The sequence below is a fragment of the Neophocaena asiaeorientalis genome, unplaced genomic scaffold (assembly GCF_003031525.2).
Source record: "Neophocaena asiaeorientalis asiaeorientalis breed wild unplaced genomic scaffold, Neophocaena_asiaeorientalis_V1.1 scaffold100, whole genome shotgun sequence".
NCBI classification, from domain to species: domain Eukaryota; kingdom Metazoa; phylum Chordata; class Mammalia; order Artiodactyla; family Phocoenidae; genus Neophocaena; species Neophocaena asiaeorientalis.
Window position 1 is genome coordinate 2,259,082 of NW_020173955.1, and position 5,685 is coordinate 2,264,766.

Genomic DNA, 5,685 nt, shown 5'->3' on the forward strand with positions numbered 1-5,685 from the left:
CATCTCCCAGAACACACTGATATATTGGACCAGAGTAGCTGCTGCTCTCACCCAGCTTCCTATGGGAGCTTGGAAGAAGCTGTTGTTGGAGGTCAAAGAGAAGCTCAGAAGCTTTAAGGATTCTGTCAGGTAGGCTTGCCCTTGAGGGGCTCCTGGGGCAGCCAGACTGCCTACCTGATCCCCTGGGTCTCAAAGTTTAACCTGTGTTGGAGAAGGTCTGCCCTGCCCCAGGTTCCTAGCAGGCTTTTCTGCCTTTCACTTTGCTTCTGCCAGCTTTTCTGAAAGCCAGGTCAGGAAGGCAAGACTTAGTCCCTGCCTTGTTCAGAGAGGAACTCCTGGAACAATGTGGTTCTGCAAGCTGCCCCTGACCTTGGTGTTCCTGAAGCCATGGCACGGCTCCACTTCCCCAGGTCCTGAATCTTGATGCCTACAGTTACAATGGATCTGTTGTGTCCTTTCACAGACTTGATCTTGGATTTTCAGTCTCCACCTGGCACAGTGGAGATGAGGATGGCAGCTCTGACCTATTTCCTGTAGTCTCTGTGGGCTTCCTGACAGTTCTTTCTTCCCGGGGCTTGGTTCTCTTTAATATCAGCCATGCACTCTGGACATAGAATCCCATGTCCAGATGGGAGCAAATGTACCTCTCCACTGATTGCCTTAATGCTTCCAGGCTGGTTCTTGCATAATGTCATCCACCTCTCACTCCATGAATTTCAGAGAAACTTCAATCTTTATTGCTAGAAAATATTTTCTGGGAAACACATGTAAGACTATTGCTTTATTGACCTTCTTGAATTCTTAAGGGCATGGCCTAAGGCAAGCTGGGACCACAGCTTTCCGAATTGGCAGGTAGGTTAGTGAGCAAGGGCCAGGCAATGGCCTGTGAGAGGGACACAGGATGGGGTTTGGAGACAGTGTCCTACGTGAGAGTTTGGATCAGGGACAAGGGTCAAAGGCAGACTCTAAAGGATGTAGCCAGCTCTGTTATGGTTATGGCCTTTGTTGGTGCCAGGTAGGAGATATTCCAAGGTATGATTAGACAGGAGGTAAGGGAAGAGAAGTCTGCCTACATGTGGCCAAGCTCTAGAAGGCTCATTTATTAGAGCAGGATCCAGGTCCAGGGAAGGATGGATGGCTAAAGAGAGATGGAAAACCAGGGCCCTAGTCACTAGCTAAGGTTCAGAGCCATGACAGGCATTTAACGACTTCTTTAAAACATCTTACAGGCGGTGGGCCCAGCAGCCAATGGGCGGGGGCGGTGGGGGGGCTGCCCGGACGACGGGGAGGGGGAGCCCGCGGCTGGGGGACGCGGTGGGGAGGAGGAGGCGGGCTCCCAATCCGGTTCCATCCGGTTCTTCCACCGCCCCCGCCGCGGGTCCCAGCAGCTCGGGCGGCGGCAGGAGCGGCAGAGGCCAGGCAGCCCAGCTTCGCGAAGGCTCTCGGCGCGCCGCGGCCCGCAGGCACCTGGCACGCGCCCGCCCCGCCGCCACGATGCACAAGAGGAAGGTGAGCTCCGCCGAGGGGGCGGCGCAGGAGGAGCCCAAGAGGAGATCGGCGAGGTTGTCAGCTAAACCGGCTCCTCCAAAAGTGGAAACGAAGCCAAAAAAGGCGCCAGGAAAGGATAAATATTCCAACAAAAAAGTGCAAACAAAAGGGAAAAGGGGAGCAAAGGGAAAACAGGCTGAAGTGGCTAACCAAGAGACTGAAGAAGACTCATCTGCAGAAAATGGCGAAACTAAAAATGAGGAGAGCCCAGCTTCTGATGAAGCAGGAGAGAAAGAAGCCAAGTCTGAGTAAAATCACACACCTGGTCCGATCAGTGGTCCCTGTTTCCCTTCTTGTACAATCCAGAGGAATATTTTTATCAACTCTTTTGTAGATGCAGGTTTTTTAGTAGCTCTAGAAACATTTTTAAAAAGGAAGGAATCCCACCTCATCCCATTTTTTAAGTATAAATGCTTTTTTTCAGAGGTGAAATCATTTGCTGGTTGTTTATTTTTTGGTACAACCAGAAAATAGTGGGATATTGAATATGGGAGGCTTTGATTGCCTTGGGTGTCAGCTTAACATTCCACCGATGGAGGGTAGCTTTTGGATCCTATAATACAAAGCATACTAAATAGCAGTTTGGAGTCAGTTGTGCATTTAATGTCTTAAACACTTTAAATTACTTCTCTTCCCACGTTGTTTTTGGTAGAATTGTTTCCTAAAGCAAACCACTCACCTCTTGATCTTGGCTCTCCTGGGCAGAATTTTGTGCACTCCGTAACATCTTTGGTCGTGGTAGTCCAGTTCTTCTAGTAACTGTTAATGTGCTGTCAACGATTGACAATTTGCGTATGTAGTGTATGTGATATTAAATTGTGAATTAGTGGGACTTACGATGTAACAGCATATCAATATTTGAAGATATTGGTACTTGATATCCTGTGAAGGAAAATTTGCCCCCAGATTTTAAGCTGGAAAGTCACTGGAATAACTGTTCAGAAAAGAATCACAACTACATGATTTTTAAGGTTTTTGGTACGTATGTTGAGAACTGTTTACAAATTGAAATGTCTGTGTACTGAGCCTCAAAACAACCAATAAAATCTCAACTATGAAAGAAACAAAACAAAACAAAAAAACATCTTACAGCATCAGGCAAATGTGTGTCTAATGCTGAAAGCCTTGAGTACCAGCCTATATATCTTCCCCAGATACCTTCTCCTGGTAATTTATCTATTCACCTTCCACTCATGACTGTGACTCAGTCACCGCTTCTTCTAATCTATTCCAACATTCTAACTGCTTTCAGCTTTGCTCAACACTAACACCCCACTCTACCTTTTGCTTCTTATCTCTGGATATAATGCTTACCCTAGGGATGTTTCATGTGTCCAAAAACCGTTATTTTTCCCTCAAATATGCTGCTCCTCCAGTCTTCCCTGTCTCACTGGCACCGTCAACCTCCATTTTCTCAAGCTAGAAACCTGAAGGAAATCATAAACTCCTTTCACGTCTCCATCTACCATGTTCATATATCACTGTAGTGGCTATCTCATCTCTGTTCCACCATGGACTAGACCTTGGGCTGTGGTGGACACCACCCGTGATTACCAATATCAAATTCTTCTTTTCTGGGCATATGAGAGACTACACTTACCATCCCAATTCCAGTTAAGTGCAGCCGTACAACTAGTTTGGTCCAGTGAAATGTGAATGAAAATTCACATATTATTTCTGGGCTAAAGTAGTGAAAAACTCTCAATTCTCTTTGCCTGAAATAGCTCTTGTCCTGTTGTGAATGCAGAGGTCTTCTGTTGAGATGCTGAGTCACCAAATCAAAGAAGCCTATCTAACCGAGGCATCTCAGGAGGGTGGCTGCTTTGGTGAGCTGCTTGAATCTGCAGAAGATGCTGCACAACTGACAAACTTTTGCAGTAAGTCACTGAGCTGTGGGGATCATTTGTTAACTGAAGCATTATCCAGCTTATCCTAATACAATCACTAAGGCCCACTGATTTTACCATCTCATATTCCTCTCCCCTCTAGTCCCTCTGCTGCTCTAGCTCAGGACCTCAACATTTCCTACCAGAACTATTGGAAAAGCTTAAAACTTGTCTCCTTGCTTCCAGTTTGGCAACCCTCAGACTCATCCTTCCAACAGACACCAGAGTGGTCTTCGTGTAACTCAAATCCAACCATGTGTTTTGGGTTACTCTGTTTCATTGGCTCCCCGTCACTGACATGACAGAGAGTATGATATGACAGATTGCCTCCCTAGCCAGCCTCATTTCCCATCTCTTGTCCCCTTACATGTTATAACCAGCAATATTTAAATGTTTGTGATTTCCAGAATAATCCATGCTTTTTCATGTGTCCATGCCTTTGCTTATGCTGTTTCGTTTATCTGCGACATCTTTATACACCCTTCATCCTCTTCTTTGCCTGGCCAATTCCTTACTCTTTGAGACTAGGTTCTAATACTACATTTTCTGGGAAGCCTTCCTGTTGGATTTAACATCCCTCCTCTGTACCCCCACAGCATCATCTACATCTACAAATCATTGACTACATTATATTGCATCCCTTGATGGGTCTCCCTCCCCTTGAGAGTAAAAACTTGACTAGGTGGATGCCTGTAACATGGTAGACGCTTAGTTATAAGAAACACTGAGGTAATGAGATTCAGTGGTAATGTGAACCCTCAGGGCTCATCCGTGGACACAGGATTCCAGGATGATGGGCTGTGAGGTAGACACAAGTATTCAGTCTGAGAGATCAGTCACTCTAGTGGGCATCCAGGTCTGGCAGGAGTAGGGGGTGAGGGTCTGACTTCATGCCAAACATAACAAATGGTGGACCTGGGGCAGGGATTGTTAACTTTCTGCCCTAGACAAGATTGGCTCAAGAACCGAAGAAACATTGCACTGAATGGGCACCATGAAGAGACACTACTTTGGGAATCTTGGGAAGGTCGAAGCAGAGGAAAGAAGGTGGTATCTGATATAAAGTTATAAAATCATTGACACTCTTAATAGATTGGGCTTAGGCAGCAACCACACAGTTTGACCTTCTTGAATGACTGCTATAATAAATGCAGTAGTTTCTTGCCATTTCTGGTAGTTACGTTCTACAAAGTTGCTGGGAACACATTAGCAAGTATGGAACCATTGCTCCTAGGAAAAATGCAGGGTTAGGTTTCCTCAAAGCCTGTGGTCACATTTTCATCAACCAATCAATGCATAACCTTGTTTTACCTGTTTCTGTTTAAAGATACCTTATTTCCTTATTTAATATAATATGGATTCATTAACATTGAACTCTTGACCAGCAACACTAACTTAAGCCTGAACAAAGCTTACCTAACACACATACTTTGTTCTATAAGGTGCTTCTTGTGCTTAGGAAGACTGGAAAACACTTCAGCAATACACTTGGGAATCATTTTAAACAATGAAATCACCCAAAAAGCCTTTTTGAAAAAAGACCACTAAGTAGACCACCAAAAAGACACTTGTTTACAGTATGAGAACTTGACACAGTAAGGCAGAGCATTGCCTTGTTCCTCCTCAACTGGGAAAGTGCATGCCAGAGGACTCAAAGTTTTCACTGCTCTGTCCATATCCACAATGACCATGAAAGTGCTGTATTGATTTTGGAGTTACAAGTAAATTTCATCAAGTAGGCAAATTTGCAAATATGGAATCCACAAATAATGAGAATCAACTATAGCTACAATTTACTGAACACCTGCCACATAGCATTGAACTAGGTGCTTCATATATACACATGTTGCCAAGTTTATCAACTTTTCACTCTTCAAATGAAATGCCTCAGAGTTAAAAATGGTGGACATATCCTGAGATCCATAGGCTATCACCAATAGAAAAAGCAGGACTTTATAATAATAATAATGTCATATAATGTTCACACCAAGCTTAAGCATGCATTTCTGGAGCTGGACATTTATAATAGGCTGGGCTTCTGCTCCTTTTGGAAACTTCTAACTCAACAGTCTGGGCTCTTATAGAAAACAGAATACATTGCACACTCAGCAACAGGGATGCAAAGAATATTTCTTATAGGAAACATACCCAGCACTTAAAAGCATAATCATCTTCCCAAGCAATATGATGAGAAGCCAAAAACAGTCAAGTAAACAAAGAGACAAATATTTCTTTCAGGAATCTGAGAAGT

The 5,685-nt window shown here is 44.4% G+C and overlaps 1 pseudogene; it reads left to right on the plus strand.

Annotated features, from left to right (window-relative positions):
- Positions 1-1,334: 1,334 nt before the first annotated feature.
- LOC112404881 (non-histone chromosomal protein HMG-14 pseudogene) lies at positions 1,335-2,561 on the plus strand (annotated as a pseudogene).
- Positions 2,562-5,685: the final 3,124 nt, after the last annotated feature.